This window comes from Sciurus vulgaris (genome assembly GCF_902686455.1).
Source record: "Sciurus vulgaris genome assembly, chromosome: 3".
Lineage (NCBI taxonomy): Eukaryota > Metazoa > Chordata > Mammalia > Rodentia > Sciuridae > Sciurus > Sciurus vulgaris.
The window spans coordinates 104,628,042-104,655,005 of NC_136463.1; the positions used below are offsets into that span (position 1 = coordinate 104,628,042).

Consider the following 26,964-nt stretch of genomic DNA (forward strand, 5'->3'; position numbering starts at 1 on the left):
TTCATATGACTGTTGATTGCTTGTAGATCTTCTTCTGTGAAGTGTCTGTTCATTTCCTTAGCCCATTTGTTGATTGGGTTATTTGTATTCTTGGTGTAGAGTTTTTTGAGTTCTTTATAGATTCTGGAAATTAGCGCTCTGAAGTATGAGTGGCAAAGATATTCTCCCACTCTGTAGGCTTTCTCTTCACATTACTGATAGTTTCCTTTGCTGAGAGAAAGCTGTTTAGTTTGAATCTATCCCAGTTGTTGATTCTTGCTTTTATTTCTTGTGCTATGGGAGTCCTGTTAAGGAAGTCTGATCCTAAGCCAACAAGTTGCTTGTGTTCTTGATAATCGCCATTCTAATTGGGGTGAGATGGAATCTTAGTATTTTAGTCAGCTATTTTGCTGCTGTGACTAAACAATCTGACCAGACAATCGTAGAGGAGGAAAAGTTTATTTGAGGGCTCATGATCACAGAGGTCTTATTCCATAGAAGGCCAGCTCCATTCCTTGGGGCTTGAGGTGAGACTGAACATGGTGGAGTGTGTGGTAGAGGGAAGCGGCTCACATGAGATCAGGAAGCAGAGACTCCACTTGCCAGATGCAAACATATACCCCAAAGCTCCACTTGCAATGTCCCATCTCCTCCAACTGCACCCTACCCCTTCAGTTACCAATCAGTTAATCCCTGTCAGGAGTTTAGTTCACTGATTAGGTTAAGGTATAACCCAATCATTTCTCCTCCAACCTTCTTGCAGTTGTCTTATACGTGTGCTTTTGCGGAGACCACATCTAAACCATAATGGTAAGTTATGTGGAACTTGTGAAATGATCTATTTTTGCCTTCTTTTTTATTTTTTGGGTATGAGGGATTGAACTCAGGGGCACTCAACCACTGAGCCACATCCCCAGCCCTATTTTGCATTTTATTTAGAAACAGTCTCCCTGAGTTGCTTAGTTCCTCTCTTTTGCTGAGTATGGCTTTGAACTCACGATCCTCTTGCCTCAGCCTCCTGAGCTGCTGCAATTACAGGCATGTACCACTGAATCTGTCTTCTGCCTTCTTCTTCTTTTTTAAAAAATTATTATTTTTTAGTTGTAGATGGACAAAAACTCATTTTGCCATTGCTCCTATACTAATTGGTCTGTCCATTTTTCTAATTGTTGAGTCAGTTATGTTCACATATATCTGTAGAAATTCATACTGAGAACTTCACAGTGATTTTACCTCTGTCTCCTTCTCCTGCTTTCAGCCCTGATTCTACCCAACACCTACATGTTCTTTTATTTTTGACTGACAGTATGCCTTGGCTGTTTATCTCTTACTTTAGGATCTTTAACATTTAATTCACAGGTTCTCAGTCACAGCATCATTATTCATTTAGATTTCATAATATATTTGGAAGGTTCGCTTCTCACAACTGTCTTTGTTCTCCTTTTCCTTCTTTCTCTTTAATTCTCTTGAGTTGGAAGAGCGGCAGGAGTGGAGAGGAGGGGAGGGAATTAGTGGTTGCCTCCTTTGTAGACAAACTGTCATAATAAATGAAGTGCTAAGAATAGAACCTGACACTGAAAAAATGCTATCTGAGTATTAACTCAGTTATATTATTGGAGTTGTTAAGTTACCTTCAATATTTTCTTTGACTCAGAATTGAATTATCTCTTGTATGGGCACAGAAGTCTGGGAATGCAATTCTTTTCTCCCAGCACTGTGCAAATGAAGTGGATGCCAGTCTGATTTCTCTTTTTTTGCAGGTAACTTGTCATATTTTATCTAGATTTGTCATTAAAATCAGAACAAAGATTGCCATTGCCACTTATTAACAGACTTTTGAAGGTTTTATAAAATATAGGACAAAAAAATTAAAAACTTAATACTGGAAAAGAAGATAAAATTTCTCTTGGTGTTGATTATTTTTAGCAAACCCCAACAACTCCACTAAGAAAGAAAAAAAAAAAAAAAACTAACTTGAATTTAAGAGGGAATATAGTAAAATGATAAACATACAACAACAATAGCTTTTCTCTCTTCTAGCAAGTGCCATAATTAGCATTGCATTGACAGGAATTTCTTAAAACTCTTCCTTCTTTTTGTGGGGGACGGGGTTGGCTCTGTTGCCCAGGCTAGCCTCATATTTGTGATCTTCCTGCCTCAGCCTTCCAAACAGCTGGGATTACAGATGTATCCTGCCACCACACCCAGCTTTATCATCCATTCTTAGCCTGCAACTGAAAAAGCTGTTTCATTTGGCCAGCAGAAATCTTGCAAAGTAGGGACATTTTCTTCTCTTGTTTCTTTAGTCATTGTCTCTTCCATCTACTTCCTACAATTTAATGTTTTATTTGTTTGACTTTTTGTTTGTATGACTATGATATGGCCATTGCCTTTTCTTGAGAAAATTTTTTATGAAGTTTAGTCTTCTCTAGCTTAATCTTGGAAGGTCACCACTTATTATGCAATATGATGGGGTATAGAAAGGATGGCTCTGTGTTTTTTGGTTTTTTTGTCCCCCCCCCCCCCCATGGCTGCCTTGAAAGTGCTCCAGGTGGATTTTCAGGGGATGCTGCTCTCCTTTTGTCAGGAGTTATGTTTGCCGCTGAGGAGGCTTAGGTGACAGAGGAGCTTTCCTAGGGACCTTGATGGAGGACAAATTGCAGTCTATGTCCCTCCCAGTCCCAGCCCACTCTCTTGGAGTTGTTCCAATGGCTTGTCCCAACTCTGAGCGTGAAGAAGGTAGTGAGTGGGCCACACCAACAGAGGGACTCAGACACCAGGGAGTAGCAAGCAGAAGACAAAAATAAATAAATAAATAAATAAATAAATAGATAAATAAATAAATAAATAAATAAAAGAGGTACAGAGTAAGCCCATTGCATTCAAAAAGGTTTTCTAGAATTTAAACAAAGAACTTTCAAAATTAAACTTGAGTATGTGGAAAAGAGATCCAAGAAAATTGATAACCATGATTGCTTCCAGAGAGGGAGCAGTGGTATGGCTTGGGGACCAGTGTGACAAGAGTGGCAAGATGACTTCGTGTGTGTGTGTGTGTGTGTGTGTGTGTGTGTGTGTGTTGAAGATGGACAGAATACCTTTATTTTATTTATTTATTTTTATGTGATGCTGAGGATTGAACCCAGTGCCTCACATGTGCTAGGCAAGTGCTCTACTACTGGGCTATAACTCCAGCCTGATGATTTCCTTTTGATTGACATTTTTACTGTCAGAATGGCTGTCACATTTGTATACAGTTATGTGCTTGAGTGGAGAATTGAATAGGGTATTTAAAAAAATCAAGCAATGGCAATTTTGTTGGGAGGAAATTTTCTGTTTATGAAGAAATACATGTTTATTTTCCTTATCATCTAATGAAACCAAAATAGTGTTAGTAGTAACTGATTTTGTCATAAGATAAAAAAGAATGAATAAAACAAAAAAAAATTCATGTAACATTACAGCTGTTGCATACATCTGGAATACTATTGAAGATCTGTCACTGCTTGCAATTATAATTGTTCTCAGTACCACTCCTGGAGCTTGATACTTAAAGTTATAACAAAGAAACATAGGTGTTACTGTGTTACAGAGTTGTATATTGTAACATTTCAATACTGATATTTAAATATAATTGATTTTCCTGGTAATTCTATGAAGTATGAATTTTACTTTATGCACTTAAAAATGCTATACTTGGAAAGGGTCCATAACTTTCTTTAGAGTTCCAAAGGAATCCATGCCCCCCCAAAAACGTCAAGCATGTATGGGATGTAGGGAGTGTGGAGGTGAACTGCCAGTCCTGAAGATGAAGAGAAAAAAAATTTCAAAATACAGAGCCAAAATATATAAACAAATAAAAACAGAACAAAAATTGTAAAATGTTAATTATAAATCATAAAATATAAATATAAAATTATGAATATTAATGTATTAGTACTAAATGTAAATAAATAATTCATTTGAGGGATGTTAAGAGACATGAAGGGTGGTCCAAAATTTCCAAATGGAAAGAACAGACTTCTCCATAGTCAAAACACAATAAAGGGTGACTAGAGACAGTATTACTTGGCTTTTGTCTTTTTATTTTATTTTTTTCCCTTTATTCATTTATTCTTTTAAAGAAAAACAGTACATTGACAAAGCTTTGTTGGACCACTGTTTTTGTCTTTGAGTTAGTCTACAGGTCCAGGAACACACAGTCTAGGAACCAGGGGTGCCCATCAAGCCCTATGGTACAGGTTGAGAAGCCATTGGGACTTCACAGGGAAATCTGGCTCCCAGCAGGAGGTCTGATGTGTCCTTGGTGCTGTGACTCATGTATGGGTGGCGGCAGCAGCAGCAACATGTCCTCTGAGCACTTCCTGCTCCTTACTCCATCCTCACCTGGCTCTTCACTTTCTTAGTAGGGATAAGAAAGGAATGGATTTGAAAACCCTTAGTGATTGATAGGTCTGAATCTCAGATGCCTGATTATGTAGCCAACAGGGAGAGCAACATCAGCATTTGAGACTGATGATTCTATGTAAGGAGGACAAAGAGGAGGGGGACAGGATGTGTGTGTATGTGTGCACCCATGACCATGTGGGTGTACAGGCACACACATTGTTGTGTTTGTCACTCAGTTTCTTTCAGGAAGATAAGAGAGGAACAAATGTGTAAAGAAATCTTTAAGCTCTGGGATTATGTTTTCATGTGAGCTTTTTGGGGAGAAAACTACAAATGGTACTAGCCATTGTAAGTGTTATTTTATTAGCTTATGATTAAATATCATATTAAACTCTGTCATACAGAATTTTTTTTAATAGTGTTTGCTACTTGATTATGACAGCATTTTACAAAAATGTCAGGGTAGTTTTTCATGTTTTGGTAAGAGTGAAGATTGCAGATAGTTTGCTTTGGGATATTAGTGTTTGCTCTAAAATTTGCGACCTTCCTCAGTACATGAAAATAAGTGGTAATTCTTAAATCGCACTGTATGTGTATGAGATGGGTGTCTGTTTCCTCACTCTAGGGCCTTAACTAAATACGCATTTATTTTTCTCAGTAGTAAGGAAAGTAGGTCCCAGGTAGGTGTGAGAGCTCTAGGAAACCAGTCTCATTCCATCTTTTCATATTTTATACACCTAAAAATGTCAGCCACTTATATCAGCTTCTTGTCTGTATTTTAGGCAATAGAAAGTGTGAAAGGCTAAGCAAATACAAAAGCCAAATCTGATGCTTTATTAGCAGCCCAGTCAGTAGCTCCCTCCATTCTCATTAGGCAGGAATTTTGTTGGAATTGCCCCTTAAGGAATTCTGGGTGTATATGTTAGGTCTGGAAGATTGCCACCTTAAGTTAAGTGGTTCTGACTGTAGTGAAGGAGGGGTAATTGGATTTGGGATAGGCAACTTGTGGAGCCATGTCCCTCTTTTCCAGCAACTCTGGCTCACCTGTAAGGTATCCATCTAGTCATGTCTTCCAGGAAGGCCCTGGGAGCCCCAGGAGGAGATAAGTGCCCAGTTCTTGAGAATCGATGGTATTCTTTAGCCATACATCCAACATCCCATCTAACTTACCTGTGTCATGTGGAAGTCCCTGCGTAGTATAAATGCTACCTTATTACATTGGTAAGACCTTAGAGTAGGGTCTGTGTAAAGCATTCCGAGTTCCTAACACATGCTTGATCCATAGTAGATGCTTAAAGTTTGTTAAATGAACTATTGAAACCTAGTTACACTAACTGAAACACAAAGATCTCAGAGCACTTTTTCTTAAGTTGTAATGCATACATTGACAAGTGCATCTATCAGATACAATTTTAGGTATTTTTAATCTTCTAAAATATGCTGTTGTTGGCACCAACATATGTGCATATTTGTGTGTGAGCATGCACATGTGTATGTGTACTCGCTTGCTATGATTTGTATCTGGGTGCAGTTGTTAAATGTACTAGTTATTTTCTGTGGCACAAAGTGCTTTTGACAACCATGAATTAAGTAGGAGTTAGACATGGTGGTCTCAGACACAGAATTATAGTGCTGTGACTAAGGTGCAGCTTACCCCTCAGGGATGTTGGATGATAAATGAAGTTGTTTACCTGAAAAGTAACTCTTTCTTCTCCAGAGAAAAACCCTATATTAATTCCTGGTTCAGTAAATCCTCCATTCCCCATGTCAACAGAAAAGGGGGAAAGAGTGCAGATTGTCTAAAGGTCATTGATTCTTGATGTTGGAATTGACTTATAATGTATTTTGGATGTTGGCAGGAGACCAACTTTCAGTGTGGGTAGAGCGAGGCTATTGTTAATGCAAGTCAGTATTTTGTGAATTTGCATTATCAGGTTCCATCTAAACCCTATTAGGGCAGATGATGTGTAATACATTTGTGTTAAGAAGGGCTAAGACATGCACAAAACATTTAAATCTATGGCTATCCTCAAGTTTTATCTTTATTTTCTGATTAAGTCATGAGAAAGTTATGTATTTGGCCTCATTAGCTTTAGAAATGCTCTTACCAGTTTATACTTATATAAGGTACATCTCCAGGGCTTCAGCAGGACCCTGACTGATGGAGTCAGTGACCATTAGCATGAGTAGAGGGGAATGATTGGTCTAAAGTCCTGGTGGCTCACAGTGTGGTCTCAGACTGGCAGCATCAGCATAACCAGGAGACTGTAAGAAATGTGAAGTCTCATACCCCACCTCAGATCTACTGAATCAGAGACTCTGAGAGTGGGCAGGGCAATCTGAGTCTTAACAGGGTCTATTATGCAGGGTCAAATCTGAGAACCAGTGGCAGGGCTTATGGCTGTAAAGTCAAGGTGTTCTCAAAGTGTCTTGCATAATGTCTCTTAGATTTCAGCACCTGGTAAAAATGTCTGCTTTGATAAGCAGGCACAAAATCTTTTTCCAGACAACAAGAATGACATCACCCATTATGTTTCCATTTCTTCCTTTTCTTTCAGGAAACTTGGAGCTGTTCTTATTGTTCAATCATAGTCAATACATTTGCCTGGGTTTTTTATTTCCCCTTTCTTTCAATGCATTTTATTTGCTTGTTTTATTTAACAGCCTTACTATGAATCTTTTATTATAGGCTTTCTCAAATCCATTTTGCTAGTAAGTGGATTGGCAGTGTAGGGTGGGATATAATTTGAAATAAATTGACTCACTCAGGGAGTGATTGACAGTGGAAGTGTTTGACCAAGAAATGTGCTAGATAGTAGGGGAAGCTGGCTTGGAATTAAACATTTCCTGCAAAAAACCCTATGCTTGCCCTTGAGTACTTGTACATGGTAAGAAAACGCAAACAATATGGAGAGATTTGAAATGTACTCATAAACTCAACCTCCTCTTTCCAGTACCCCAGTACTGGGCACATCTTTATCCTCTGATTTATCACAATATTATACAGGAAAATAAATGAACAGAGGAAATCAGCCTAAATTTTCTCATGTGCAGAGAAAAAACCCTGAAACCTGGTGTGGTGCGGGCAGGGGGGCAGGTAGGAAGAAAAGGAAGTAGGAGAAGAATTTCATCTTTCTACTGTAACAGATTTATCACACCAGTTTTTATGGCTCTAATTCTTTCAGTTGCTTATCTCCCACTTACTCTCCTTTCCTACCTCATTTCTCTGGGATTTGCACTTTCCATTTGTTCTTGAAATCAGTTAACAGTTAATCTATTCCCTGGCATTAGCACTTCCCTTGGGGATTTACCAATTGATTGGCCTTTTAATCCAGTTGTTAAAATTCTCCTGATACTCCCTGACACAAAGCAGTTTCAATTTGTGTGTTTTAAAGTGTTGGCCAGGGTCATTAGGAAGGTGAAGTTCACATGTCTATTTTGTAGAACCAGGATGGTACCTGGCAATGGATTTGCCGTGTGACTGCTGGATTGGGAGGGATTTGGAACATTGCCAAGTCCACTTTCTTTCTGGGTTCCAGCTACGTGCTGCATCTCACAGCTCTCTGAGAACACACCATGCAACCTCTGCAGGTTCCCAAAGAAGTGCATTAGTTAGGGTAGGGATGAGGGGTCGCCATTTGCATCTTTACAGCATGTAGATGGGTCTTCTGCAATACCATAATCCACGGCCACATTTCCCTAGAACCTAGTTGGTATCGTATTTGTGCATCTTCATAAATTTATATCACTAGAAATAAGATAATAAGTAATGGAACTTTGATAAGGCAGATATTCAGTTAAGTAAATTGTATTGTACTTTTTGTTTTCTTCCCTCAAAATAATTTGTGTTCTATGTCACTATCCAGAAAAAGAAAATTCAGGGTGTGGGAATAACCTACAAATATGAAGTGATTTTATTAAAGCATTTACTGAAACATTTACTAAATGTTTATTAATATTTTTAAAATGTTCATTATTCACATTTCTTGCATTCTCATTTACTTTCTGTAAATTTATGATGATAAGATTATTCATCCATTAAAATATTTCTTTGGAAATGGCCAAGTTATAGTTTAAAGTTATTTCTAAGAATAGTATTTTGTGTTTATTTGTGTTATATTTTTGTTTGTTTGAAGGATGTTACTATTTTTTGAGAAATCAATGTTTGCCTTTAGTAGAGAATAAATGTATTAATAGGACCTTACTCCTCAAATAATGCAATCATGCTTTTTACATTTCTTATCAAATTCTGATTTTTCTCGAGAGTAAGTGCTGATTCTAATTCAAATCTGAATTTTCATATCATGGCACAGGGCTTGGCCCGTGTTGGGTTCCCAGAAGATATTTGTTGACTAAGACAGTGAATTCATTGCCTCCTTGGTGAGGCTAATGCAGTCTGCAGATGCTTGGGGTTATGAAATACCCAACGAACTGAAAGGACGAAGTCAAAACTGTATTGATCTGACATCTTAAAATTGCCAAGCAGCGCAGCCTGTTGGAGTGCATGCCACAGGGGTCTGGGTGACACTGTGGAAGCCCGTCAGACGGGTGGACGCCAGCAAGCAGGCATGAGCCAAACAGTGAGTGTATTTTGCTTGCCCTCCTGTTGAATTTCCTTTTAATTTTGAATTGGTTTATAGCATTTAAAGTCCAACAATCTCACAATGAAAAATCTAAACACAATCATTTCACAATTTAAAAAATTTTAATTTCTGAGGTTTTGTTAAAAACTCAACAGAGTCACCTCCCTACCCCTCCTGGCAGCCCTCAGGCCATAGGGTACAGAAGTACTGCTGAGTAGTGACGGTTGCTTATAGCTGGATGCACACTCCAGATCTCATCACCATCTTGAGACCCCCCTTGTGGGATGCATGCTGGGTGGAACAGATGTCTAGAACCCTACAACTTTGTGTAAGATGTGGAGGAATCTATGCTCTGTAGCCAAGCAGATCCCTTGAACTGACCATGGGGAAATCAGGGCCAGCCCAGACTGGCTCCCAAGCCTTAGTTCTGGGAGAGAAAGCAGAGGGGGAAGAGCATTCTTGACACAGGACTTACAGCAAGTGCTGCAAGTATTCGGTCGACCATGGGGTGCTAGGCAGAAGAGGGGTGGCGAGCTTAGATGTGGTAGAGGCAGATGAGGAGGATGATGCAGCAGATATAGCTGGAGCAACTGTGCATCTGTCCTATTAGGGGGAACATCTCAGAGGGATAGGAGCCGGAGTTGGAGGTGTAAGGAGAGCTGTCAGACTGCAGGCCTCCACTGTGTGAAGGAGGGAATGAAGGGAGAGAGAAGGGAGGGCCTGGGTAAATGGGTCTACCCAGAAAATTCAAAAAAGTTTGTCAAGGCTAACTTTGAACCCAAGGTGCCTGTTAAAAGAGCCCCTGTCACCCCCAAATGGACCTGCTTTAGTATCCCCGCCACACTCAGTCACTGTCTTGGTGTAGTCTGCAGGTAGTGTGGCCTCAGTGTGAGTGTGGTGATGGATTTTAGAGCAGAGTGACGAGGGTCATGGGCTAAGTGAGTTCCCCACAGCTGGAATGCTGAAAGGCTTATTCAGGCAACTCATCCCTTGTGCCTTACAGATTCTCCACTCACATGAAAGGAGCGGCATCTCTCTGGCCTCCATGGGCTGCACTTTCTGAGAGAACACAGGAGAGAAAGACAAGGGGAAAACTGCATTCCTTTTTTGTCACAGTTAACATTGGCTACATCCTTAATCATCACCTTGGTAGGTCTTGGGTCTCTGGAGTGTGACCCAAATACTCCTTCTCCAGGAACCTAAGCCTTGTGGCCATGCCCTTCCCAGGCTGGGATTGTGGCATATGTCTGTTCAAAGTTGCAGTGGAGGCACCTAAGTTAATTGCTGTGCATTCCTATGCCACGCCCTGTCTTTGTCTTTGGTATGTAAAAGCATCCCCACCTTATCCTGCTAATTGGGATCAATAATTTCCTGGTCATTCTGTTGTTCCCTGGGCACAAAAGAGTTGATGATGCCCTGGTGGCAGTTATATCTTGAAGTTCAATAAAATCCTCACTGTGAACTTTGGCAGGAGTGCAGCCCTTGGGGACCAGGCCTTAAACCTTACAGAACCCAGAGTGTTAGGTATAGGAAGCATACAGTCCTCCTTACCCTCCGTGGGCCATTGGAGGTCACAGAAGAAGCCACTCTTGCTTATACTCTTTGGTTTTGGGGCTCCTGTGTTCTTCCTGAGTGGGAAACAGCATCACAGGAGGAGTTGGGTATTGTGCACACACAGCTTCCTGGAGGGTAGCACCTCATTCTTTCAGAAGATTGCTTCTGAACTGGGGTTTCGGCTGATGTTTAGAAGCTGTTCTAGCATTCTGTGAGGCCATCTGCTTCTGGTGGTGCAGTTTGTGACACAACACTGGATCCCACAGCATTGAGCCTAATCCTGCACCTCTTTTTGGTGAAGTAGGTCCTAGGCAGATGCTTGCTATGGTATATAAGACCCCATGCTTATGGCACAGGCATTCCAGAAACCCCCAGAAGGTGCTGGCTGAGGTCCTGCTACATATGAATGCCTTGGCATGTTACTGAGCCCTGCTAAATTCAGAATGCTTTCTCATGTGCTAGCAAGTAACATGGTCAGGCTTAATAGCATGCCAAGCCATTGTTATTACATGAACATACTCTCTTTCACAGGACTTAGTAACATGCCAAGAGTTGTTTCTCAAAAGGGTATACTTCTCTATTGTAAATGGTATGACCTTGCTCCAGAATCCTAGGAACCTACTTTGTGATTCTCCCACTGAGGTTTTCTGTAAGCACTATAGTGCCTTGTAGTAATGGTAAAGAATTTAAACGATTTCCTGCGGGCAGTAGGAACCATTGGAGATTTCTCACTGTAGAGCTACATTATTAGATCTCTGTTTTCGAAAACTATAATACAGAAAAATTCTAAAGAAAAGAAACTGTAGGTAGTGAGGACAGTTTATAATCAATTGCAATAGTCCACACAAAAATTAAGGATGGGAACTGAAGTTCTGGCCACATGATGAAAAAGAAAGGACTTATTTGAAAAGTATTTAGAAGGTAAGATCAGTAGAACAAGGGCAATTAAATATTAGGAGGGAAAAACTGTCCAGAACAATTCTGGGATTTGGGGATCTGCTGGGTTCAGAAAGGAACTGATGTATTATATTTTTGCTATTGCATTTTATAGTAAAGCATTCCCAAGGATCATACCACTAGAAGAAATTTGAAATGTGCTGAGCCAAAAATATTAATAAGCTATATTTAATCAACTGGATCTTGAACTGAACCCTAATATTAATTTATATTGAATCAATTTTTCTTCCAAAACTACTGAGGTAGGGTAAACCAGAAATATATTGAACCACAATATCAAATATTGTTTTCATCTGTTTGTTTCCTCTATAAACCTAGAAACTAGAGCAGAACCCAATACCTAATAGATGCAGTAAATATTTATTAAATGAATGAACTCTCCCAGCTAAACCTACAATTAATCTGGAATTCATGATGCATTTTGGTTGTGAGCATTGAGTTACATACAACTGGGAGATGTCAAACCTGCAGAGTAATAAGCATTGGAGAAGTGCCTTGTTCACAAGTCTTAGTGTAAATGGAAACTGGCTGTATTCAGTTTGCAGTCAGTAAACTCCTGATTGCACCTGGACTTAGTCTTCTTGGCATTACCAAATCCTGCAGCAGGAAAGGACTAAAAAAGGACCTTTTCCTTACCACTTGATTGTAAGCAGGAGGAAATGAAATACTCTGAACCAGACTTATCACTCTGTGACACAATTCCAAGGAAAGGGAAACTATCAGCATTCTTACGAGTCTAACTAGTGCAAACCAAGATCCTATTATTACTCCCTACTCTGCCATTTTAGGAGTTTTTTTTTTTTTTTTCTCCTAAGAAAGCAGTGGGGACTAGACTACTTGGTATAGTAACAAGGACGCTACTCACAACATTATCTACAACACAAAAATTAGGAACCATCTGAAATGGGTAATAACCTGTTTTGGAATAACGAGGCATGGACTTTAGAACTACCTGTGTTTTGTAGTCCAGGCAAACTGGATTAAGACGGAGTTCGACTTCCCACATGTAACGGAAATGCTTCTCTGGAGACACCCTCTCTCACATGCCTATGCTCTGTGTTTCCCTGGACTTTAATGGCCTGGGAAGGGACTGGAAGATCATGGAAGGCCTGGGCAGGGGCACTGAACCAGGTATCCTCCTCCCAGAGACAGCTCTTTTTTTCACCATAGTTTCTAAATGACCGAAGACTTGGCATGGTGTGTGAACCCGCTGCCTCAATTCAGGTTTCCACTCCACCACACCACCTGCGTGACAACTGACCTGTTCTTCCTTTTCCTTGGTTTGCTCATGTGTAAAACTTGGGATTAAAAATAATAACCTTTCTCATAGGAAATTGACAAAATCAAATGTAAAATATTTAGAATGATTCTTCTCATATAATAAGCTAACATTTTCAGCCATCGACTAAAAGCAAAAGTTGAGGCTAGAGTGGGTCTCGGTGACACTCCTCAAACTCTGTCACCTAGCTCCATTCCCTTCCTTTTTATAGCCTTTGACCCCGCAGCACTGATCAAGCCTAGAGTGTCTCCCATAGAAGTAGTCTTGTCATATTTTCTGATTTAATTAACATGATGTGTTGGTATTCAGCTGGGTAATAACCAATCTACTTCGCTCTAGTCCTAATTGATTCTGAAGTCACAACTCTTAAGTGGCTTGCTTATTCATTTATCATTAATTCAAGACCGCACTATCCAATACTGTGGCCACTGGCCACATGTGACTGTTCAACTTAAATTACAATTAAGAACAATAAAATTTAGTTCTTTGGGCACACATTTCAGTTGCTCATCAGCCACATGTACTGACATAGACAGTGTGACATAGCATGTGTCTATCTCTGCAGGAAGTCTTATTGGGCAGTCTAACTTAGACCCTTTATTCTGCTGCCCTTGTGGGTGTAACTCAGTGGAGCATTTATCATCACTACCTACTATGCACCTGCACAGACACACTGGCTGGAAACTCCTGGGCCCTGTAAGCATAAAAGTAAGAACTTTAGCAACCAGTCATCTCATATCAAATCCCAGTCTTTCAAGACCTTTGATCAGGTCCTTTGCCTCTTGTAGGGCAGTTCTCTACCATATGCATTCAGGAGATTTTTTTCTTTGCGCCACAGGAGAAAGACCCCACAGGGTACAGTGAAACTGCATAAACTGCACGGTGCTGGTTACCCACCAGTCTGTAATCCTGACTTTACAGAGAGAAATCAAGATGAACGTATCATTACCTTTCCTTTGTATTCCTGACTGCATTACTGGTCTTTGTTCTCTTTTGCCTTAATCCCATCCATCTTTTTGCCTTCTGTGAATAACATCAGAACAAGTGACTAGAAAGTCAGACAAGATGGAAAATTTGCCACCATTAAAGGAAGGCAGAGGGGAGTCACAATCAAGGCTTAGCTTTAAGAGTCATCATTACTCACAGTGGAAATGTCAGAGTGGGGTCCTTGTGAGTGGAAGGCATCTTGGTGTACCTGAACACGAGGGAACTGAACCCCAGGGAAGTTTAGTTCTTCAAGTTCATGTGACTGTTTGTAGCAGAGCTTGAGCTCAGGCTCAAGTCTACAGTCTGCAAAGGCTGTCTCTTTCCCACCCTCCGAAAGTGCTGGCATGCTTCCTTTCTCAGAAACTCACCCATCCCTCTGAGTAATGGCTTTGAGTATGTGTTGCCCCTGTAGAGGCCTCAAGGTGTTTTCTCTTTTGTTGTCATAAAAGTGAGTGTGCTAGGTGGGAAAGGTGGAGTGAACTTCACCCTGGAGCATTTCAGGGGCAACATGGGACTAGGGCTTCATCCAAAGGGTGAGAACCACTTTAGGGGAGTGATTACCAAAGAAGGGAGGAGAATCCTGACACATTTAGGGCCTGAGCTTGTAGAAAGCAGGAAGGCTGCCATGGCAGTTTTGAAGGTAAGCCTGCCCACTCCTTTCCTCGATGACTGGTAAGAGTCAGAGAAAGAAGAGACGGAGGAGATCCAAAGGAATAAATGACTCTGATAGTGTTGAACTGCTTAATTGTCCCTTAATGGAGCAGAATGGGGGAGCTTCCCAGTGCTGTCTGCCAGGGCCCATGGAAGAACAAAATGCATTTTGGGCTCTTTCTTTCCACCAACTACTTGCAGAAAAGTTATAAAGTTTCCTAAACTTTGCTGCAAATTTAGGATCACCTGGAAGTTTTTTGAAGTCCCAGTACCAAGGTCAAGCCCATACCAATAAAATTGTAAAGAGTGAGAGCAAGAGTCAGTATTTTTAGAGATCCCAAGTTGAGTCCAACAGTCCAACATGCAGCAAGTTTGGAAACTTTTTGGGGTTCTTTCAGGATATCCTTCTTGTCCTCCTTTCTCCCCCTCCTTTCCTCATCCTTTGCCCTGGCTCTCCCCGTTTACCAGCTTTCACACACTGAACTGTTGTTCCCCAGGGACCATCACCTGTCTTTGTAGCAAGTGCCAGCAAAGCCCCCTTTTTGCCCAGCTCTAACAAAAATGACAGGAAACCAAGTCAAGGTGGTTCAGTGGTCCCTCCCTCCAGCAGAAAACATTGCTCTGTTTTCTTCTAGGTCTATTGACTGCCCTGAACTCTTACCTGGGTGAGACCCTTCCTGCATCTCCCCATCTGAGACACTATTCCTTCTAGGTCAAAGCTTCCCAAAGCCACATCACTCACTCTGGGGCAAGTGAGTCCTCTGGCACCTGCCAATTCTGTAGGATGTTTGAAAATGTGTTTCTTATGCTCCAGTTTCCTCATCTGTAAAGTGGGATGATGATTACCCTACTACATCTGGATGTAGTAGAGATTGAAGACAGCATGCACCTGTACTTACTGGGTTGAGCCAAACACAATTACCATATTTGTAGGTCAAAAGTGATGAAATAGTGGCTATTTCATATCATCCAATTCTATAAGTACTCAATAAATGTTAGTATCATTGCTTCTATTTTCCATCTTATTTAATTAATGTATAAGATTTTAATGTAATATTTTTATTTGGCAATTCTTATTGAACTTGAAAACTATATACCAGCTTTCTGCATACATAAGTAGTTTCTTAAGGAGCATTAGTCATTAACACTGAGGATAGGAGAGTTTTTGTCTGTGAGATTTTATTTTTACCCCTTTTAGGGAAAAAAAAAAACATTTTTCAAATGTGACAAATTCTCCCTAGACCCTCTCTAACCTTCCTCATTTAATATATCCATTGTGTTTTTATCCTGAATCCAGGATGCAGATCTTAGCTTGGAATCAGCTGGAAAACTTGATAGAAATATGCCTCCAGCTTTTGATTTCCCTTCATAGATCTTGGTACTTTGTGGCACTTTTAAAAAGACCTCTCGCAGGTCCTTTCTGGACTGGGAAGCAAGTGGTTCCCAGGCAGTTTCTTGACCCACGTGAATAACCAGGTGTCTTGCTAGACCACCTCCTGCCAACTTGGAGAATGATGTTACCTCTCAAGTATGTGGTAGGCATTTTCCCAAGTGATTTATGTGTGCTGTCCCCATTAATCCTCATAAGAGCAGTATGAGCTAGCAATAATTTCCCCATTTTGCAGATGAGCAAATCAAGGGACATAGAGGTTAGGAAAGCTGCCCAAGGTTATTGAGCTATAGTAGCAAGGACTGACCATAGAGCCCATACTCTCAGACCTGCACCAAACCACTGTAATGCACTGTCCCTTGTGTCCTCACAGTAGTCCTAGTAGGTGAGTAGAGGAGTCTGGGGTCTGTGTGCTCTGGAGTCCTGTGGCACCCCTCGGTGTTCCTGGGCAGTCCTACTCTGGCTGTTGGGCGTTGCTGCTCTTAGAGGGCCTCCTGGTCTACCCAGGCTCTGCTGTGGCAGATATGATAAGATGAAGCAGTTTCTCTGAGCTTTCTTAGAACAGCTGAAAGACACATGCTATCTAAATCTAAGGCCTCTCTCTTGACCTTGCTTGACCCAGGGCCCCTCACTCTTCTCTGAGTGGTTCTGGCGATGTGCCCAGGGAAATGCTGGAGAAAGCTGGGGAAGAGGGCGCTTGCTTGGTCTTTGGTTTTCTCAAATTCCAATTCCACTTCCCTAGGTTTGAGAGAGCCTGCCTTATTATCATGCCATTTTCCCCTCTTCTGGGGGGTTCCTGTCTATGAAAGTAGAGTGGCAACTCATGTTTTTACTTATCAACCTAACTCCTCTCAGAGAAAAGCAAGCATATTATTCCTAATCATAAAAATTGCTCTTGCACTATTCTGGCCAGGGTTGACTGACTGATCCAGTTTTTTTTAGAGTGCAGCCTTCCTCAATGAAGACTACAAAATTGTAACCAAAAAATTAGGAGCAGGGCCTTGGTAGGAGCAGGGCTGTGGCATGTACCTGTGCAGTCAGGTACTCTGAGGGTTATGCTTCACAAACTGTGATACAGACACCTCTGGCAATGGCACTTTGGAGTTTTCCCCTATTATTTGTATATTTAATATTAATTCATTTATTTTAAAATTGCACTTACAGTATGATGTTCTCAGGTGCATATACATTATGAAATGATTTGCTCGAGCTAATTACCATATTTATTACCTCACAAACTTTTCATTTTGGGGACTGGGGATATTTAAATTCATTTGTCTGAGCAATTTTTAAGTATATAATACAGTCATATTAACTAGAGGTACCATGTTCAACAACAGATCTGCAGAACTTACTCCTCCTTTCTAACTGAAACTTTGTACCCCTTGACCAGCATCTCTCCATGCACCCCACCCTCATCTGCCAACAGTCTCAGCATCAACCATTCTCCTCTCTGTTTCAGAGTTCAAATTTCTTAGATTCCACATATAATGAAATCGTGGGGTATTCGCCTTTCTGTGCCTGGCTTCTTTCTCTTAGCACAAGGTCCTCCAGGTTCACCCATGTTGTCACACTGAAATTTAACATCTCATTTCCTGTGTCCTAGGACTTGTAGGCTTGTTCAATCATTGAAAGGAACCTAGAAGCTTATCAGGATCTACAGGATGTAAGGGATCCTAGGTTGTTTTGACAGGGGAGAGGAATGGCACAGGTAACCACCTGCCCCCAAGAGGGAAAGCAGGTATAAGGTTGCCTCTCCTCCTTCTCTCATCAGTACCATGGGCAGCTGCATCCTGGCTGGCACTCGATGGTCAGGGAATCACGTTGATTTGAGCCTCCTACACAGGAGGTTATCTTCAGCAGCCATCCAGGGGTAGTCCTTCTCCCTTACCCACAGGGGATGCATTCTGAGACTCCCAGTGGGTGCTGTAACCATTGTAGTACCAAACCCTGTAATCCGATGCCTTTTCCCATCTTCAGTAAGCATTTATCACCCACTGTGGCCATAACGTTTGTAGTTTGAGGTGCAACAGCAAAATGAGCGCAGATTTCTTTTCCTTCTTCACAATTTCACTGATTGAAGATTTATTTCTACTGTAGATCTTAGCAACCTCAGCATGTCATTTGTTTCCTTTCCCTATTAAGTTGAGAACTTGGACTTTTTCACTTAAAGGAAGTGCTTTCCAACTTCTCTTTGGTTTATCTGAATTGCCAGCATCCCTATCTTGCACTTTGGGGCTAGCATTAAGTAAAATAAGGGTTACTTGAACATAAACACTTTGATACCCAGATAATCAATCTGATGACCGAACTGGCTACTGTGATGGTTAATCTTGGTTGTCAATTTGACTGGATTGAAAGACCGCTAGTTGGTAAAGCACATTTCCAGGTATGTCTGTGAGAGTGTTTCCAGAGATGACTGGCATGTTGGTCAGCAAGCTGAGCGGGGAAGCCCCAACCTGGATGTGATCAGTACTGTCCATTAGGCTAGAGGCCCAGATGGAACAAAAAGTGGGAAGTGGGAGGGTAGGAACTCACAGGCACAGGCAAGCTCAACTCTTCTAGAGCAGATATTGTTTGTTGTTTTGTTTGTTTTGCTGCCATCATCACCTGCAGACATCAGACTCCAGATTCTTCAGCCTTTGAATGAGAACTTCCACCAGCAACTCTCCAGGGAGCTTCCAAGCCTTTGGCCTCAGGCTGGGGCTATATCTTTGGTCCCTCCTGTCCTGAGCTTATTAGACTGAGCAGATCTTGGTTTTCCCAGCTCTCTAGCCTCTGATTGGGTTCACCAAGCTAATAAACTCCTTTTATAATTATATATTCATTTTATAGTTATGTTCCTCTGGATAACCCTAGCTAATACAACTACTAAGTAATAAATAGGTGGGTAACATATACAGTGTGGATATACTGGACAAAAGGATCGTTCATGTTCTATATGGGAAGGGGCATGGTGGTCCTAGAGATTTTATTTACCTATTCAGAACAGTGTGAAATTGAAAATATGTGAATTGTTTCCAGAATTTTCCATTTGATATTTTTGGACTGTGTGTGACTGTAGATAACTGAAAGTGCAGAAAGTGAAACTGTAGACAAGGGGGTACTACTATATTATGTTTTTAAAATAAAACATTTATGAACCTCAATATATTTCTACTTGGTATGTGAGAAGAATTTTGATAGATGGGGTACAGATTTGGGGTACTTTTTTTTTAGCCACCCTTTACATCACAAACTAAGGGTACTGCCTCTCTCTTTATTGAACTTAAGTAAGACTTAGAACTGAGAATGTCTCCTTGTGGCATAGAAGGCCATAGTAGCAAACATCCTAGATGGGGTAGTTGGGAAACAAGGCCACACTTGAGACTCTAGTGGTTTCTTGACGTTTTGCCTGGGGACAGATACCATAAGTACTCTGTTGTGGGGAGTCATCCCTTATCTAGCAAAATCAGACTTGGTTGAGCCTTGGGATACTGAGGCCTAACTTCCAGGAACTGGCAGCCGTGGAGGACTATCTCAGATCACTGGGGAGTATGTGGCCCTGCATGGGAGTGATTCACTGTCTGGTTATATGCTAGTTTCCCTGAGCAAATGCCTCCCCTAACTCCACCCCATCCTGTCCATCACAGAAGAAGCCCCTCCTGGTGTTGGCGCCCTTTACCTGTGTGACTATAAATAAAGAGTGGTGCGCCTCCATCTTGTTAGAGGCCGGATCTGGTATTGCCCAATCCATCACACCCCCTCTCATTTGAAAAGAGTATTGGCTCTTATGTGTTTATTGATTAGAAAAGTTTATGGGTAATGGATTGATTTATAGCCAGCATTGTCCTCTGGCAGTTAACCCTTTTCTCATCCACACTGGATGTGACTGAAAACCCCCTATACTCTGTTCCTCAATATCTTCATGTATAAAATGACATGATTTGAATAGGTACTGAGTTTCCCAGTGATCGTTTTTTGCCCAGAAAAGTAAACTAGTTAACAGGTGTTTTTTAAAGCAATGTTCTTTGGGAAGGGTGTATCCCCATTGAAGTAAGTGAAAAGAGCTGGAGTAAGCAAAACCAAAGAGGCTGCTTCACTGCAGTGCTTTTCAGAGCTTTGCATGGGCTGGTGTGCATTGTTACTCACCAAAAGACCACTCTTAATGCTCAGCATTTCCCATGGACACCTCTGAATAAGCTTGATTTGGGAGACATGGGCCACAACCATTTGCTGGTCCAGTGCAACCCTAAGAGGCTATTACTTGAAGGCATAAGAAGATTTGCCACTTAGTTTTACCTGCTTTCTGTAGGGACATGAGGATGCTTCACTGTAGTCTGGATTGATCTACCTTCTCATAGGCTGTCCTCTGTCTAACCAAAGACCCCTGGGAAAAGTCATATTGTCAATTTTTTCTATGAGAAAAAGATTATATACCTACCTCTTTCAGTGTCTGCTTAGTTCCTACAGACTTTTCTTAAAGTTTGCCTTGGATTCTGGGAATTTAGGATAAAATAAGTCAGTTCCCTGAGGTTCGATACCGAGAATCTCTAAAAGATGTCACTCTTTCAAGGGAACTTCTTCTGTTCCCCTCAGTGACCCCCCTAATTCTTTCTTTGAGTGCCTGTAGCAAGCATACATATGTATGTGTGTATCAGTGTGTATACATACATAAATACCTCTATTTTAGAAAATAATTACTATATTGTGATTATTTCTATTTAGAATTAATTTATTTAGCATACCTGCTATCACATACCTCCTTGTGTACTAGGTACTGAGAACCTAAACATAAATGTCTGTAAAATTCATGCCTTTAAGGAACTTATAATCTAGTAGGAGAAACAATCACCTTAATAATCATAGTATAAGTTACTAATAACAGTAATTAATGAAAATTGCATATGCTATATTAATTCATACCACATAGGATAGATGATGATAGAAGTTCCATTTTGGAGATGTGCACAAGGTCACAGTCCTAACAAGTGACAGAGCTAGGACTTGAACTCAAATCTGTCAAAATACAAAGCCGATTGCCCTTATCACTGTGAAACAAGATATCTGAGCACCACAGATAGGACACAGCAGGAACGGAGAAAGTGGGTCCTAACTGATCTTGTGGGAGGGTAGAGGATGAGGGTTAAGACTTTCAAAAGGATGTGGCTTGCAATGTGAGCGTTAAGTAGAGTGGAAGTTCATCAAGGGGAACATCAGCAGCCAAAGCATCGAGTGAGCAGCAGAGAAGCAGCATGGTGCCTTAGAGACCTGTGCCTCATGGTTCTATCACTGAAGGAGGAGAGCTAGGCAAGAGCCAGATCACAGAAAGCTTGAAGATCTCCTGTCTACCTAGCTCTGATGCCTCTCATTGCCATTGGAGCACCCTCTCTCCCTCCTCCCTAAGGTCCATACTCAGAGACGGTATTGGAATCTTAGGGTTTTTCTGAAGCCAGCATTGGGTTCCAGTTATCAATCTGATAAGAATCAATGGAATAATTTTGAATCAGAGGCACTCCACAGCTAGCATCTGTCTCCCAAGTTCTGTGCCATCCCTGTGTCTCTCATTTCTTCCTTTCTTTCTTCTTCCAGACAAGCTGTTCTGTTTGATAGGAAGTAATACGAATGTCTTGTTGGATTTCACTGTTATCTCCATCCCCAGAGGGCCTATTTAGGGTTGGCATGGTTGTGTTACCTGGCTCCTCTACCTGCTATCTTACATCTTACCTGGCCTTGGTTGTGAGGACAGCACAACAACCTCAAACATGTCACTGTCGACTAAATAGCTCACACTCATCTTTTCCCTGTACACTAGGCAAGTCAACATTTCCTTCATTCCCTTATTCACAAGAGGCCACTCAAGGTTTTTTCCTCCGCTTCTATGAAGTGAATGGGTTTAGATGCAAAAACAAAAAATTTCTATTATCAAGTACAACCCTCTTATTAATAACTCCTATGACCTTTTTTGCCTGAGCAAATACTAAGTAAAATCTTATTGTATTCTACTTTGCTACAATAATAGTCTCCTTAATAACCGTTACTTATGCAGACTTGTAAATTAAGTTGCTGTGTTACCAAGGAAGAAATCCCATCTCAGTGACAGAGTTGGGATTCATTGGATGCATTCTACTGTCTTCAAACTCAGGATGAGGAAATTTTTCCTAACTCTAAATAATTGTACAAAATAGTTAAGTGTGCTCGAAAAGTCAAGTTATAGTTTAGAGTGTTTTAGCCAATCCTAATTCTAGCTCCCTTTCTGAAACTCTGGTGGTCTTGAGCACTTAGGAGACATATTTTATATAGCTGAAGGTACCAGAGATTTGGAGGACAAGTACATGGATAGATTTGCTATAAAAGCATGTTCTTTATCAAAGGAGAGACAATTTTTATAAGTTAGAAATTAGTTTCCAAGGAACCCAGTAATTTGAAAATAGTGGTTTGGCCATAGAGTTTTTCTGGAAGCCATTGTTTTGATGTTTGCCATTTGATTTTTTAAAAAATATTCCTACAAGAAGAGAGAACAGACTGACTCTCCTACCCCATAAACTGGAAATATTACAATAACATATAATAGATAACATTATCTATGCTTGCCTCATGGAGGGTGATGAATGGATATATGAATGAAAAAGTGAAGAAGCAAAAAGGAACTCAGAACCATGGGCAGTGCCCTGCTCTATGCAAGGCAGTACCAAAGACTCAGCATGAGTTTCTTCTCCATCCTGGGTGACAGTCGAGACCAGGTTACATGATTTTAATGGTTGAAGGTGAGTCCTGATCTTCATGTTCTCCTTCCACTCCTTGACAGCTAGCTAAAGGGACAGATGGGTGTGGCCTTTGAGATGAGGAGAAGAAATGGGGTAAAGAGGAAGAGACATAATTTGTAAGCTGGAGTGGGAGAAAAAGAATTCTGGGCTCAGCTTATGTCATGGGGTTTGGATGGATGAGCACCTTCCACTGTAGATAGCCCAAAAGAAAGCTGGATGTTCTCTGTGAGTTGAACTTCAACACAGAGTGATGGGAAGAATATTTCATTAGTAGGTTAAAAATGTAGGATTGCTTGTGTACATATGGCTTTTGCACAACGTGGTGAGGGTGCCAGGAGGAGCAGGAGCACTGGACATCAGCGAGCATGGCAGTGGCAGCAGTATGGGTGATGTGTAGGAATTCACAGGCCTCAAGCCCAACAGAACCCAGACACCAGTCCTCTGAAACCAAAACAGAGTGACCCAGAGCACCATGCAGTGGTCCCTGCCAATAAAATTTGGTTCCAATTGTGTAGCATATCTCCATAGACTGACAGCAGGCAGTGTCTGCGCTGCAATTATGACTAGCACTTCTTCCATGTTTCTAAATTTTTGAAAACACATCAAATTAGTGGAAGATGAATGCTACACTGGAGAAGATTCCCTGTGTATGGTGCTATGATAACCATTCTTTGATCAAGAGACAGAAGGCATATGCCTCATAATCAAAATGTTGGATTTGGAACTGGGTTATTTTGAACATAAGAGCAGATCTGGTTTTGATTTCATCTACTTTTAACTATCATATTGTTTCTGTGTATATTTTATACTTTACATTTTTGGAAGGTCTCTAGGATAAAAATTTCTAAGAAAAAAGTAAAATGAAAATATTATATTCTTAAAAAGAGAAGTTTATGTACAATCAGAAAAATGAGAAATTATACTCCCCTTATGTATGATCTGTCAAGATGTATAAATGCATTTTACTGTCATGTACAACTAATTAGATCAAATAAAAAATCAATGATAAAAAAGAACATTCATATACAAGAAAAAAAAGAGAAGTTTAATAAAAGACGCAAAACAAGAATTTCTTCAAACTGTCACCCCTCTTCCAAGTAAATGAAAAATGTCAGTATGTTGCTAACAAGGTTGATTCCTGCATGGGGCACTCCTTGGCTGCATTCTCTTCCTGTTATTTGAACTTCAAAATGCCTTTTCTTCAGTTCTTAAGAACTTTTGAGTTGAAGGAACCAACAAGCAGATGCTCCTGGAGTAAATACAGCATCCTTTGAAATGTGAATGTCTTTCTGGGCATCCTTGTCCAGACATCATTTATCCTTGGGGAATTGAAGCTTTTTTGATGCAATTGACTGTTAAATCAGATTGGGACAAGACAGAAAGGCAGCTTTTCCCTGTAAGTCTAGCCTTGCCAACAGGCTCCAGAAAAAGAAATGGACATTTTTTTAAAGCATTGATTTTTATGCAAATAAATCTTCAATTCAGACTAGAAATATTTGAACATCTGTCTCCCTGTAGGTCTGAAAATGAAGCATTAGTATTTAAGAAATCCAAAAGGAGTCCTTTCTGGCCAGTTCACCATTATTGTCATTGTAAAAGCCAACTCTAACCTGTTAGCTGATAAACTTGAAGGAAGTATTAGGTAAAAGGCATTTATTATGTAGGGAAATTTAAGCTGGTGCCTGTCCTTTTTGGAAATATTTCAAATTGATGGAAGCTTGTGTTTGCAGGGGACAGAACTTGGACTTGCCTGGGCAACAGCAGCATTTGTTGTACAAATACTGAGGCTACTATAATACTTAGGGGAAGACTTAAAAATCAACCAAAAAGACAAGGATTGTCTGTAGTTGGAGCTGTTCTCTTCTCAGGCAGTCAGCTTCTCATACATGGGGAGGAACACGGCGTATATACATATTCCCAAACTTCCTATTTTGACTCTTACACCAGAGAGCGCTTATTGTCTTTTTAAATTGTAGTTTGAAAAATATTCAGAAAAAACTCCAATTTCCCTGGTTGGATCAGGTGTCCAACCCTGGCCAAACATCAGTGGTCAGTCACAGGGCTCCCCTATAGCAATGTGTGATGGGAGTAGGGGAGGACCCATTTCCATAAGAAAGGGAGAGTATAGGGCAGAACTGATTCTAAACACATACTAGAACTGTATTTTCATTGTTTCAACCTTATGTTTTGATTTGAAAATTGTAATGAAGTGATATTTTTAAGAGAAGAAAATCATGTTGCAGGTAACATTCCCATCTTCCAGAAATGTACATTTGAGCTACCTTTAACTTCATTTTGTACTTCCAGGCTAATGAGTTATTTCAAATATTGTATATATTGTAGTGGACATTTGTGTGATTTTTCCTGTTCCATTATCCAGGCTGCTTTCTTCAAATGACAATACCTGGATTTTCCTTTGGAAACCAGGACCTCCCCACTCACAAACCATGTAATTTCAATGAAGTTGACACTGAACCCTTGTTCTAGTAACAGAAGCCACTTGGCCAATTGGAATGTCAAATAATCCTGGCTAGTTATAGGTCCAAGATGCCTGCTTCCTTTCTTAGAGTTTTCTCAGAAACACCTGGGAAAGGGACTCCTTGAATGCTTCTGGTGTTGCTGGTAGCCATAGTTTGAGAGAACCTGAGGTAGAATAAGGGCAAAAGAGCAGGTAGAGTGAAGTTGAGGCATGAATTACTGCAGGCAGGGTTAACAGTCTGGCCATGTCTGAACAGTTAAGGAGACATTATAAATCTTCCCCTTTCCTCCTAGTTCCAACTTTGGTTACAGCCTGTTTGATCTGGATTTCCGAACTTTACAACCAATGTGCCCTGCAAAATGCAATTATCTTTATAAGCTGAATTAAAGTTCCTATTTCATTCTTTGACTCTATTTTCTTATGTTCCAAGATTGCTGCTTAACAAATCACCCCAAAACTTAGTGGCAGGAGGCAGTAACCAGCATTTTGTTATTGCTCATGGTTTTTGTGAATCAGTAATGTGGAAAGAGCTTGTGTACCCTCTTCTGAGAGTCTCTGTTCAATTGCAATCAGACTATGGCTAGAACTGGAAGAGTGGGGAGGAGAGAAGATGGGAGCAGCTGGGGCTGGCTGGGCATCTCCCTCTCTTTATGTAACCTCTGTAGCTCTGTATGGACTACCTGAGCTTCCTTACATCATGGCAGCCTCAAGGTGCTGTGACTGAGACTGATTATATGGCATGATAGGGCTTCAGAACACTGAGTTTAAGTTGCAACATCTTCTGTGACCTGGCCTTAGAGGTTACATAGTGTCATTTCTATCACACTCTGATCAACTAATTAATAAAGTTTGCCCAGACTCAAGTAGAAGATGTAGTCTTCATTTGTCAATGGAAGTATGTCAAAGAATTTTTGAGCATGTTTTTAAACTACCACATATTCTGAGCAATTCCCAAATTGCAAGAAGTGTACCTGAGGTCAGAATGATAAATTTAAGTAGACATAACTTCATGAAGACATGACTTTAGTTTATACTTTGAGGAATTGAATTAACTCTTTTGGGTCATTAAATCACCACCAATCTACCTATACATACTCAAAATTAAATCAAGATTTGCCATAATCTTTCAAGCCTTAGACTTCCACTATGCTTTCATATCAGCCATTTCAAATATCAATTTGAATACTATTGGAACATATTTAGATTTGCATTATCTCTACTTCACAATTGTGTTTACATTGACTGAGCACAGAAGTTTTGTTCTTTAGTGCATGGTTCTTAAGTCACCAAAGCTTTCAGAAATGCTTAATTTCTTTCTGGTGACCAGTTTAAGGAATGGGAGTGTTTACTCTAAGGATTCTACATGGGTGTTAGTTAACTTTTTGTCACTGTGACAGAATAACCTGAGAACATCAACTTAAAGGAGCACAGATTTATTTTGGCTCATGGTTTCAGAGGTTTCAGAGGTCTAAGTCCATGGTCCTCTGGCTCCATTGATATGGACCTGTGATGAGGCAGAGCATCATGATTGAGAGGGTTTGGCAAAGCAGAGCTGCTCACCTAACAGCAGCCAGGAAGCAGAGCGAGAGAGTGCAAGAGAGAATGGGACTGGGGACAAGATATACCATTCAGAGGCACGTGCCCAGTGACCTACTCCTTCTGGGTCCCACCTCCTAATAGCCCAGTCAACCCCCTCATGATCCAATCACATCCCCAAAGTCCCACCTCTGAACATTGTTGCAGTAGGGACCAACCTTCAACACATGAGCCTATGGGGGACTTTTGTATTAAACCACAACAATATGAAATAGTAATTAGTGTATAGATTATAAAACTTGGCCTAGGTTACAATTCTATTACTTTACCTCTAGAACAAGGTGTAGAAATTCTTCTTTATATTATCTAGTACCATCCCCAGAGTAAAAATTCAGAATGCAGCTCTTTTCAACTTTCTCCGGAGTGAAGAAATTCAA

General features: G+C 40.6%; 1 protein-coding gene across 5 annotated transcripts in view; it reads left to right on the forward strand.

Annotated features, from left to right (window-relative positions):
• Positions 1-26,964, forward strand: part of LYPD6 (LY6/PLAUR domain containing 6) — a 138,964-nt gene that overhangs the window by 72,765 nt on the left and 39,235 nt on the right. Inside the window, exons 2-3 of one of the 5 annotated variants that reach the window (XM_079134389.1) lie at positions 8,852-8,945; positions 9,952-10,097. The exons of 3 other annotated variants lie outside the window; for them this stretch is intronic. The gene's annotated coding sequence lies outside the window, so the exon portion shown is untranslated. The remainder of the gene's footprint in view (positions 1-8,851; positions 8,946-9,951; positions 10,098-26,964) is intronic. One more of the 5 variants, XM_079134390.1, reaches the window with a different exon arrangement.